Source organism: Lepus europaeus, chromosome 12 (genome assembly GCF_033115175.1).
Source record: "Lepus europaeus isolate LE1 chromosome 12, mLepTim1.pri, whole genome shotgun sequence".
Classification (NCBI taxonomy): Eukaryota; Metazoa; Chordata; class Mammalia; order Lagomorpha; family Leporidae; genus Lepus; species Lepus europaeus.
This window is the reverse complement of record NC_084838.1, coordinates 59,933,945-59,947,007: the sequence shown is the minus strand read 5'-3', so window position 1 is coordinate 59,947,007 and position 13,063 is coordinate 59,933,945. Positions and strand designations below refer to the sequence as shown.

The 13,063-nt window shown below is 44.2% G+C and overlaps 1 protein-coding gene across 1 annotated transcript in view; it reads left to right on the top strand.

Annotated features, from left to right (window-relative positions):
- Positions 1-707: 707 nt before the first annotated feature.
- Positions 708-13,063, top strand: part of LOC133771857 (small ribosomal subunit protein uS13-like) — a 43,650-nt gene continuing 31,294 nt past the window's right edge. Inside the window, exons 1-2 of the mRNA XM_062208221.1 lie at positions 708-770; positions 3,882-4,005. The gene's annotated coding sequence lies outside the window, so the exon portion shown is untranslated. The remainder of the gene's footprint in view (positions 771-3,881; positions 4,006-13,063) is intronic.

Genomic DNA, 13,063 nt, shown 5'->3' with positions numbered 1-13,063 from the left:
CTCTGTGTTCATTTATTTGCAGCCCATGTCCCGCAGCCCCGCCTCCTGTACTATGATGGAAGCTCTGTGAGGGAAGGAACCTTGTGTTTTGTGTCTACAGTAAAGACACCAGTGCCCACCATTTAATGGTGCTTAATAAATGGCTTTGAGTGAACAAATGAAAGTATAAGTTTACAGTACATTAGGCATTACTGTTCAAACCTTTGAATGCCAACGTTTTAGCATAATCCACTAATAAGAAAGATTTAAAGAATGCAAATTACAGGTAGTCTACCAAGTAAATACTGCTTCCTAGGGCAATGTGGCAGGCATGATGACTCTCTTTAATGCTGGCCGTCTTTAATGCCTACTCATTTTTTCAAAATTATACTGGAGCTGAGCACTTGGAGGTCCCTTAGTGACCTAAAGAGGAACAATCCACATCCCTGAGAGAGGCTTAAATGCTAAGGGGGGGAAACCACATCATTTAGTGGAGGCTGAAATCCTGCCTTAAGAATATCTCTGTTCCCAGCATTTGGAACTGGGTAAATATTCATTTTGCCCTACTTAACTGTTGTTTGTTCACTTTTTAACTATGTTATATAAGACTATAATATAGTTATATATTATTATATATTATATAGTTATAGAATCTTTCTAATCACCTTCCTATTTATTTTCACAGTACTTCTTCAAAGTAAGGTCAGTTTTTCAGATGAGCAAAGTGTGACCCAGAGAAAAGAGCAACAATGCAAAAACTAACCTTGGCAATACACGATCTCAGGGCAAAGGTGGGTATTTCTTTTTTTAGAGATTTGATTTGATTTTTAAATATGTACTTTTTATTTGAAAGATGTTTTATTTGAATGAATTATTTATTTCAAAGTCAAAAGTGTCGAAGATTTTCCCTCTGCTGGTTTACTCCTCAAATACCTGCAACAGCTGGGGCTGAGCCAAGCTGCAGTCAGGAGCCAGGAACTCCAGGCAAGTCTCGCACATGGGTGGCAAGGCCCCAAGCACCTGAGCAATCATTTGCTGCCTCCCAGAATGCACATTAGCAGGAAGCTGCATAGGAATCAGAGAAGCTGGGACTCAGTCGAGTATGGGATGCAGGTGTCCCAAGTGGCGTCTTAACTCCCCATACCACAATGCCTGCCACCAAGGGTTGAAGAGTTTCTAAACAGACCAGTAAGGGCCAGGTGCTTGGCTTAGCTGTTAATGCACCACTTGGGATGCCCACATCCCATGTCAGAGTCCCTGAGTTTGAGTCTAAGCTCCACTTCTGTTCCAATCTGCTGCTGATGCACACCCTGGGTGACTTGGGGCCCTGCCAACCATGTGGGAGATCCAGATTGACTTCCAGGTTCCTGGATTCAGCCTGGTCACTCCCAGCTGTTGTGGGCATTTGGGACATGAACCAGCAGATGGAAGATCTTAATTCTCTTTCTCTCCCTCCCTCCCTCTCCCTCTCCCCCTCCCTCCCACTCTCCCTTTCTCTCCCTCCCTCCCTTTCAAATAAATATTTTTAACAAATAATATAAATGAATCATAAGACTAAATGGGCATCTGTGGCAGAAACTGCTTCTTTTTTTTAACATGTATTTATTTATTTGAAAGGCAGAGTTAGTTAGAGAGAGGCAGAGGCAGAAAGAGAAAGAGAGAGAGAGGGAGGGAGAGAGAGAGAGAAGTCTTTCATCCCCTGGTTCACTCCCCAGGTGGCCACAATGGCTGGAGCTGTGACAATCTGAAGGCAGGAGCCAGGAACTTCTTCTGGATCTCCCACGTGGGTGCAGGGGCCCAAGGACTTGGGCCATCTTTTACTGCTTTCCCAGGCCATAGCAGAGAGCTGGATTGGAAGTGAAGCAGCCAGGACTTGAACCGGCACCCACATGGGATGCTGGCACTGCAGGCAGCAGCTTTACCCACTATGCCACAGCATCAGCCCAGAAGCTGCTTCTTATCAGTTGCTTTTATGCTCCGCTTAAACCATGAATAAGCAAATCTGAAGGTCAGCAGAGTGCCTGGGTAAAAGACTTACATTTCCTCTACAGATTGGAATGGTCAATCTACCGACATTATGGCTATTGAAATATATTATATTTGCCTTTCATCAGGATGGCTGCATGAAGGAAAATGACAACTGGGGCCAGTGACCTTTGACCATTTTGCTTCTACCCCTCCTCCTTCCTACAGCCTAAAACGCATGTGATAGTTGGAGCTGCTAAACCCCTATTGGACCATGAGGCAGCACACCGAAAATGGAAGCCATAAACTAGAACATGGAAAAAAAAGATAGGAGTCACAGTCCCTGGTAACCAGGAAGCTGCCACACAAATCTTTGAACTACCAACTTCCACATATCTATTACATGAAAAATAAAGCAATTTGCTTCTTATGTAGAGTTTCTGTTCTATATAAACAAACCTAAATCTGCATATGTGAGTATCTAATTGCAGATGTTATTGGATAGGTGTCCCACACACCTTCCCACTCACTCCAGCAAAGGCATTCAGTGTCAGAGCAGACCAGTAGCTGACTTGGAGCAATCATGCATCTATTCACACTGCTCTCCAAGGAACATTTTCTGTTTTGCCTTCTTTCCTCTTCTCAAATTAGTAGGGTCTCTTATTATCCTACAAGTCCAGATACTCTCTACATCTTTAAATGACATTCTCATTGTATTTCACACATAGTCTTAGTAATCTAATAATAATCTTCACCCATCTTCAGCAATTCTATTCCCATTGCCTCTTTTAGGCCTAGTATTGACAACACCACTGATTGGGTGCAACCATATGGGATGCCGGCACTGCAGGCTGAGGCTTTAACTGGCTGTACCACAGCACCAGCCCCAAGCACTATACTATGATGAGATCCAAAACAATGGTTCTCAAACTTGATGTGTTTTAACAAACACATACTGGTGGCCCAGTAACCACAGATTATGATTTGGGTGAGTCCCACTTTCCATCGCTGCTTTGGCACCTAATTCAAATGCCACACTTTGAGAGCCACTGGTCTAAAGTCTGGCAAGCAAGTTGGGCCCCTCCAAGCATAAGCAGCCTGCTTGGTTTCCAGTCGTGGCCTACCAATTAAGAATCAGGAAGAAAAATTAGAAAAGTGTTTTTTTGTTGTGCTATGGTCTGAATGTTGGCTTCCCCCAACATTCATATTGTTGGAACCAAGCACCTGATGTGATAGTGTTAAGAGGGTGGACCTATTAGGAAATTTTTAAGTCAAAAGAAGTTAACGAAGGTTGCCCTGCCCCTTCAACAACGCGAGAATTCAGCAGGAGGTATTAGCTACAAAACAGAAGGTGAACCTTCACTAGGTAGCCAGTCCTTCTAGAACCTTGATCTCGGACTTCCCAGCCTCCAGTACTGTGAAAAGCAAATTTCTGGTATTTATATCAGTGTATGCAGCCCTAGTGGACCATGACACATTACTGCTTGGCACTCATGCCTAACTTGGCACACATGGCCAAACACTAGCATCCTGTCTAAATAAGAAGCTCACCATTCACAATAGCCAAGATGTGGAATCAACCTAGGTGTCCGTTGACCAATGAGTGGATAAAGAAAATATGGTATATACCCAATATTATGCAACCATTAAAAAGAACAAAAGCCTGTCATTTGCAGAAATATGGATGGAATTGAAGGACCTTATGTTACCTGAAATAACCCAGGCATGTAAAGACAACTATTGCACATTCTCACTCATATGTGGAAGCCAAAATTAATCTCAAAGAAGTAAAGATAGAACAGTGGGCCTGGAAAATAGTGAGCCTGGGAGAGGTTTGGGGGGGGGGGGTGGATAGAGAAAGGATCATTAATGGATACCTGAGTACAGACAGAATAACTTTTAAAGTTCTTTAAAACTATCCTCTTCAATTCTTTCAGGTTGTTTTGTGTGGGTCAAATACAGAATGAGGAGCAGAAGTACATAACCTTTCAGATCTAAAAGACTACAATTCTGGGAATCTGGAGGTTGAACTGACGGAAGTTCCACAGTTAGGAGGCAAATGTAAGTAGCCAAGTTGATGGTTTCAGATGTTCCTAAGTGACTAGTATCTCAAGGGATTTCCCTGAAATGTCACATGCGATAACATGCTGGGCCGTGGGGGGAGACTTTTAAGCTGAACTGATGAATTATTTTGTATGCTTTACAGTAGGTATGTATAAACATTCACTTTTTTGTTTCAAAGTCTCTAGCTGACTTGATTTCCCTGTGGGTTTCCCAGCAGAGAGCTTTAGCTGGAAGTGTATGTAAAGGTTGGAAAGTAGGTAACAGGTGGATGGGCCTGGGTGCAGCATGGCAGCCTCTGATCTGGCTCAGCAAGTGGCACAGTCTCAATTCTGTGTGCACTACTTATTATATGGTCCCCTGGCTCTTTCACAATAACCCATGAGATAAGAAGGGCCTACATCTAACAGATAAGGAGACTGAATCTCCAAGATGTTGAAGGTGATTTACCCAATGTTATTGACGTGTGAGAATAAACTACACCTTTCTCTGAAGGGAGGAGAGAACTTCCACTTTGATTATGGCCTTGTCTAAATAAGGTCAGAGTTTGTGAACTCCAGAGGCTTCCATAGCCTTGGAAGCTCATGACAAGAGCCTCGGGTGATTACTGATGCCATAAATAAGAGTGTCAGTTGTTAAATCAACAACGGGAGTCACTGTACACTTACTCCCCATGTAGGATCTCTATCCTTAATGTGCTGTACTATGCGAATTAACAGTAAAACTAGTATTCAAACAGTACTTTATACTTTGTGTGTCTGTGTGGGTGCAAACTGTAGAAATCTTTACTTAGAAAATATACTAAATTGATTTTCTGTATATAAAGATAATTGAAAATGAATCTTGATGAAGAATGGGATGGGATGGGAGAGGGAGTGGGAACTGGGATGGTTGTGGGTGGGAGGGAGGTTATAGGGGGAAAAGCTGCTATAATCCAAAAGTTGTACTTTCAAAATTTATATTTATTAAATAAAAGTTTTTTAAAAAGGGAGAATAAGGCCAGCACTGTGGCTCACTTGGCTAATCCTCCACCTGCGTCCCTGGCACCCCAGGTTCTAGTCCCGGTTAGGGTGCCAGGTACTAGTCCCGGTTGCTCCTCTTCCAGTCCAGCTCTCTGCTGTGGCCCGGGAGGGCAGCGGAGGATGGCCCAAGTGCTTGGGCTCTGCACCCTCATGGGAGACCAGGAGGAAGCACCTGGCTTCTGGCTTCGGATTGACACAGCGCCAGCCATAGCAGCCATTAGGGGAGAACCAATGGAAGGAAGACCTTTCTCTCTGTCTCTCTCTCACTGTCTATAACTCTCTCTCTCTCACTGTCTAACTCTGCCTGGCCAAAAAAAAAAAGAGAGAGAGAGAGAGAGAGAGAATAAACTACACATCAAAGGCATTGTCTGAAGGGCATCTTATGAAGAATATAACCATGTATTGGCATCATTTTTTATTGAGAAATTAGGAAAGATATTAATACCCCCAAAGCTGTCTCAGTGAAATGAACATACCCAAGTTTGTGAGCTCCCCCACCATGCAACTCCCACCGTCACACTTTGTTTTGTCATCATCAGGCAGTTCCAAGGCCTTTGGGGATGTATACCCTTGGTGAGCTCAGAAACTATTTTTATGACATTGCTCATGCCCAGACGGTCTGCAAATACCATAGATGCTGTACTGTGAAGAATGTTGGAATAATTCCAGAAAAGTTTATTAAATATTACAGTGTTCTTTGGAAGAAAAAAATGATGTCTGGTCTGTGCAAAGAGGATGAGACATCTATGTTAAAAAGAAGAAGAAAAAGAAAGAACTCAAACCAATAACCTTATTTTATACTTTAAGGAGCTAGAAACTAATTTCAGCAAACTAAAGTCAAAGTTAGCAGAAGGAAGAAAATAATAAAGATGAGAGCAGAGACAAATAAAAGAGACAATTGAAAAAAACAGAAAACAAAACTAATAGTTGATTCTTTGAAAAGATCAATAAAAGTGACAACCCTCTAGTCAGGCTAAGACAAAAGAGAAAACTCAATTTATTAACATACACCAAAATGAAAGTGGGAACATTACCACTGACCTTACAGAAATAGCAAGGATTATAAAAGAATGATAAACAATGGTCCATGAATGAATTAGACAACCCAGATGAAATGGGAAAACTAGAAACACAAACTACCAAACATAAGTAGGAAATCTGAGTCAACCTGTAACATGTAGAGATTGAATTAATACTCAACAACCTCCCAAAAAAGGAAAGCCCAGAACCAGATACTGCAGGGGTGAATTTCATCATTAAAGGAGAATTAATGCCAATCCACTTCAAACTCTCCACCCACAAAGAAATACATAAAGGAAAGAAGAATCCCTAACTCATTCTGTAAGGCCAGCATTACCCAGATACTGAAACCAGACAAAGCACAAGAAAACTATAGACTAATATTCCTTATTGCCAAAGTGGGAGAAAGGTATAATTTTTTCTCAGCCCTATTAAGTTCATAGCTGAGATACACTCCTGTAGCAAAATGTGGATTAACAAGAGAAAAGCAAGCACATTTATTAGCAGGTGCAGTACACATCCAACAGGAGAAAATACACCCAAAGCAGTGGAACCTGCCTTAAATAGTATTTCAGCAAAGAACACTATATTTTACAGGAATGACAAGACAAGGGAAAAGCAGTCCAAGCCTTCAGAGGTGGGGAAGTTGTGGAAAGGTGAATGTATGCGGACAAAATCTGCTTCCAGATTCCTCTGGAGCGGCCATCTCTGAGCTGACCAGCAAGTGTGGAAAAGCAGAATTGTCATCCAGTCTTCAGGTGGGATAAGAGGGTAGCAGCATAGAAAGTTCTTTGTCTTTGAAGATCTGTGTTGTGCTTTTCATGAGACAAAGAGAAGGCAGAGAGTTCCCTTGCATTGTGAACCTCTCCAGCTCAACAATCTTTTATATTTTAGGGGAGAAATTTTTCTTTGAAAGACAGAGAAAAAAACAACACAGAGCGATCTTCCATCAGGAGGTTGGAAGTCAATCCAGATCTCCCTCGTGAGTAGTAGGAACCCAACTGCTGAAGAAATCACCTGCTATCTCCCAGAGTATGCATCAGCATGGAACTGGAATTGGGAGCAAGATCAAGACTCAAACCCAGGCACTCCAATACGAGATGTGGGAGTCCCAACTGCTGAACTAATCATGACACCAAGCACCTGCCTCTGAAACTTTTTCAGAGAGGCAGAGAGACTGGGAAAGGGAGAGATTTTTTCATCATTCATAACTCCCCTTATGCCTGCAACAGCCAGGTAGGGCTGACCAGGCTGAAGCCAGGAGCCCAGAGCTCATTCTGGCTCTCCCACTTGGGTAGCAGGGACTCAAGTACTGCTGCTTCCTAGGGTACACGTTGGCAGGAAGCTGGTTCAGAAGCAGAGTAACTGGGACTTGAAGCAGGCGTTCAGGTATGGGATTCAGGCATCACAAGCAGTGACTTAACTGCGGGGGAGTGAGGAAAGTATTTTGTCCTCTTGGAACTGTACCTGTGGAATGTATAAAATCTGTACTCTTTATACCAATAAAAAATTCTTCAAAAAATTAAAAAATAAAAAGAAATGTTTCTTTTAAAAAGGGAAGGGAGGTTTTTATTGAAAGAATAGAAAAATAAAAGTTAATCATTGGAACAGCCAGTAAACTTGTTTCTGAGTCCAGATGACATCCAGCTGAGAATTCTAGATGCTGGGCTCTTCAGATGCCGCAGGGGCAGGCAGAAGCAGTCTGACAGATGTTTCTGGACTGCAGTCCAGGTCAGATGCCCCCTGAACTCTCTAAGTAATCTGCATAGCAACAGGCATACAAGTTGTTCACTAATAAGTTGTGACTTCTCTGCAGTCTGTTTATCAATCAGCGTCAGCCTGCAGGGTTTCAGGAAATTAGCAGTTTTAATTCCATGGATTCCAGGTCAGAAAAACAGGAAGAAAATTGGAAACGTGAGTTTAGAGACTTGTAGCCAGATATTGGAGGAAACCAAAAAAATTCAGCATCCAGATTGCAGGGAAATAATCAAATCTCAAAAACAATGAAGAGTGTCACAACAAATGCACTATATTTTTCCTGAAACATAATTTTTCTACCAGTCATTCTTACTTTACCAATGACTATCATGGTGCTACTAATTTATTTACAAAGTCGGTGTAGGGTCATTAAACTTGACCTGATCATTTACGTAAATTCAACAAGAATAGTGATTGATTACATAGGCTCATTGTTTACATCTTTATTTATTTGAAGCACAGAGAGAGAGGGAGAGTTTCCATTGGAGTTCTGGAAAATTCTTACCCAGGAGAAACACATATTCAAGAATATTTGTCAGGAGTGGTGTTAGAGCTCTAGACCACCTTGGAGCCCGTTGCATTCTGCATAGCTGGGAAATTCTTAGTAATGCGCTTATGGGGAGAAAAGATTTTTTATTGTAACATGGTTTAGCTTCAGTGCTCCTGCGATCAGGGGAACAGTGGGTAGTTAAAGGCTCCTTGAATTACATTAGTATTTTCTAGCTGGAATTGTCCTATGAGAAAGAGGGAAATGAAATGAAATTCCCTACGTACAAGCCTTTATGCTATTATAGTAAAGTGAACTGACCCGGAGAAAGTGCAGTATGCCTAGAATAATGGTTCAGGAAAAAAAAGCCTCCCCAAAGAAAAGGAGAAAAAGAGTTAACACCAGAAGCCAGAAGATGAGAGATACTCCTTCAACAGATAACTACTCCCAGGGCTCCCCATCACCAGACAGGGAGCAGAGGGAAGAAGAGATCTAGCTGGACCGACTCCTGAGAAGTTGTAACAGGCCCCCAGCAAAAGCCCAGCAACAGCAGTACATTGCTTGGCCAGCCCAGCAACAGCAGTGGTTCATCTGTGAGATGAGACCGAAGTGGGGGAGGGGTGACGATCTCCCCATCACATATCGGTTTGGTCAGGGAGCCACCCTGGGTCAGGCAGGGCACTTGCGTTGTCACATCCCAATCAGAGAAACAAATGACGCAGGTAAGACAGAGGCTTTCTGTGGGTGCACTCTCCGCCTTCCACCTCTGACTTGTACAACTGAAAGAATGACGTGGTTGACGCAAAACAGATGGAAGAGTTTTTCTCCCCCATCCTCAGTACTCATAATCCCAACTGGGCAGATGTCCCAAGCCCGTCAAAACTGTTGACTGCCGAGGACACACAGACGGTCATTAGGAAGGCCCGTGCAGAGGCCGGCGGCTGTCTGCATGAGCAAAACCCAGGCAGTGCAGTCACGACAGACCAGAATGCGATGGTGCCTCTGTCCTCTCGCAGCCGTTCTTAATGCAATGGGAATGACCCGCAGGGAGACTCCGCCTCGAGCATCAGAGACATTACATTTTGGTAGGCTTGAGAAATGGGGTACCCAGGCAGTGTCGTTTTAACAATGCACAGGAAGTCTGGCAAAAGTCACAGCAGAACTCCTCTGAGTGTCTGGAAAGAATTTACAAAGCTCACCGACAACACGCGGATGTGGCCACAGGCGACCTTGAACATTTTAAATGGATTAACCAGACCTCTCTGTCGCAGAACTAAACAAAAATAAATAAATAAATAAATTGTAGCAGCAGAAAGGGTCTTTGTGCTCCCTGGGAAGCATCTCAGTAGGAATCACTGTGAAGGCTCTCAGTATCAGGGAAGAGGCTTTGGAATGGAAGAACAAGACAAGGAGAAACCAAGCAACCCTGCAGCCAACAGCACTAAGTGGACAAACCGAAGTCAGACTGGAAGGGCCCAGTGGCCCTGGGAACACAGGGGAGAACCCCTGAAGGGAACCCTGGAACAGAGCATGCAAAAAAGGCCCCAAGCAATGTACTCACTGTAACAAAAGGTCCACTGGAAGAAGGAATGCCCGGGTTTGAAAAGAAGGCTGGGCAAGGAAAGAGAGGAGGAAAAGGTGCTGGTCACACCAGGAGCTGCTAGGAGTGACAGAATGAAGGGGCCCAGTGTATCCCATGGGGGAAAAGGGCTCCATCTCCATCCCTTACCAGGGACCTGGGAAATCCTATCAGTGGGAAACAAGCCAATGGATTTCTTGATTGACACTAAAGTCACTGTATCACTTTTGAACATAAGACTGACAAAATTAAGCAAAGAGACTAGGATAGTAAATGATGTCTCAGGGAGGCCATCGCAGAACACTTTTTGCAGCCTATAAATTGTCAGTTGGGAGCTATTCATTTAAAGCACAACTTTCTAAACTTGCCAGGATGTCCCATTGCCTTGGTGGAGAGTGACTTGCTAATGAAATTAAATGCCAAGACACTTTTTCTTCTGGCACAGTTGGATATTGAAGTGCACCTCCAACCCTCACCCCAACAGGCCTGCACTCTCCAGCTGCTCTTCTGAATCAGCACACTGAGGACCCTGCACCGAACATACCTGAAGGCATTAAAAAAAAAAAAAGATTATTTATTTATTTATTTATTTGAGAGGTATACAGTTACAGACAGTGAGAGGGAGAGACAAAGAGAAAAGTCTTCCTTCCATTGGTTCACTCCCCAAATGGCCACAACGGCCGGAGCTGTGCTGATCCAAAGCCAGGAGCCAGGAGCTTCTTCCAGGTCTCCCATGTGGGTGCAGGAGCCCAAGAACTTGGGCCATCTTCTACTGCTTTCCCAGGCCATAGCAGAGAGCTAGATTGGAAGAGGAGCAGCTGGGACTAGAACCGGCTCCCATATGGGATGCCAGCGCTTCAGGCCAGGGCGTTAACCCGTTCCGCCTCAGCGCTGGCCCCTGAAGGACATCTTGATGCAGGTAAAGTCAGGACTGTGGACCACTGGGAGATTGGGAAGAGAAAAGAACTGCCATTCCCACAAAAATGAAAGCTAAAGCCTCACATGCAAGGTCCAACCCCAACACAGCAGCCCTGGAGGAGCAGGTGAGAAGGGAAACACAGCCCCCTCCCTCCCCTTACAGCCATGCTGAATCCAAACTCACCCATCCCTGCAGGTCACCTTGTGACACTCAGCTCTTGCCTATCCAAAAAGCCCAGCATGGACGAGGATCACTTTGTTAAGATCTGAGGCCTGTAAATCAAGTATTCAAGCACATTCAGCCTGCAGTGCTGGCACTCTGTATTAACAAGCTTGTTCGGGAATGTTTGTTCTTTCACTGCGTGGGACTTAAGGAACCAGTCCTCTGTGTACCTCTAAGCCCCAGGTCACAGGAGACATTTACCTTTGAATGGGAAGACTGTGCTGTAGAGCAAGCCACAGTATTGTTCGGCTGTTTTGCTGCAGGGATTCACACACTCCTTTGTCCCGATGCACTGGCTAAAGACAGAAAGGAACTGCAGCTCCAGGAAGGGGCTTGCTTCCATATATGGATGACGTCTTGATAGCAAGCACCTGCAAAGACCCTACAGCTAAAAACACCATGACCACTTCGGCAGAGCAGGGTATAAGGAGTCTCCTGGGGGAAAAACTCAAATTCTCAGCCTTCAGTAGAATACTTGGATTCTGATTTAACTCACAGGCAAAGAAATGTGCTCATGACAGCAGCCATCCTCATTACCAGAAGCCAGCTGTAGGGGTTTTTTAGAAATGGCTGGGTTTTGTTGCATTTGGATACGAAATATTGAGTTTATTGTAAAACCTTTCCATGAAGACTTAAAAGGAGTTGTTGATAGTGAACCTTTAGTGTGAGATGGGGAATGTCAGAGGGCCTCTTAGGATATTAAAGGAAAGTTGTTAGTGTCCGGTGCTGTGGTATTATAGGTTGGTCCTCAGCCTGCGGAGCTCCCACATGGGCACTGATTTGAGTCTCAGCTGCTCCACTTCCAATCTTTAAAAAAAAAAAAGAAAGAAAGAAAGTTGTTGACAGCTCCCACACTAGAGTTTCCAGATCTGCTGTGCATGAGAGGCAAAGATTGGAATGGAATATTTTGAAAAGTATTATTATTATTAATTTCTTTATTTCTGAGACAGAAAGAAAGAGACAGAGAGCCCCCATTCATTTGTTCACTTCCCAAATTTGCAGCGATGGGTTGGAAGTTGGAATCTGGGCACTCAGTCTGAGTCTCCCATATAGATGACAGGAACTCAATCATTTGAGCCATCACCTGCTGTCTTCCAGAGTCTGCATTAGCAGGAAGTTGGAATTGAGAGCGGAGCTGGGATTCCAACCACTCACAATCCACTCCCCAAATGCCTGCAGTGGCCAAGCCTGGACCAGGCCCTAGCCAGGAGCCAGGAGCCAGGAGCCAGGAATTCAGTCAGGGTCTCCCATGTGGGTGGCTGGCATCCAACTACTTGAACCGTTACCTACTGCCTCCCAGAGAGCACATTAGTAAGAAGTTGAACCCAAGCATTCCAATATGGAATGGGGGAAACACAAGCAGCATCTCAACCACTGGACCAAACACTAATGAGTGCTTTTAATGTAGACTTATCAGAACCACGTCTCCCCTGGCTGTCTCTGCCCTACTTTGATGATTGCAAACCAACCTCTTACTGAAGATTAACCCACTAAATTAAGGAAGTAGTGCATGAGTCAAGCTGCCCACAGCACTCCAGATCATAAGACTCAAAGCTCATTTATCTTCTCCATAGATAACATCTTGCTGCAAGGCCCTGTCCTGAGATGTTTTACAGGAACCCCATGCCCTGATCAACAAAGTAACAGCCACCCCATGGACCCACTCTGCCATCACAGCATTCCCAGATCACACTGGCTGTCCTGTCACTGACCAAAGGAGGGCCATGAGCTCTGTTAACCAATCAGAGACCTGCACATGTGCTGATCACGCATCTCTCAACAGCAACTTCAATCTCCCTTCATCCCTTGGGGGAATCTTGGAATTCAGCATTAGGTGCCCAACTCCAGGTTCTGTGCTTTGCAAACAATTGCCCACTGTGTCAGTGATTGGCTATCATCATCAATACTACATGAAATTTTTGCTTTTTTTTTGACAGGCAGAGTGGACAGTGAGAGAGAGAGACAGAGAGAAAGGTCTTCCTTCCGTTGGTTCACCCCACAATGACCGCGGTGGCCGGCACACTGCAGCTGGTGCACCACACTGATCCAAA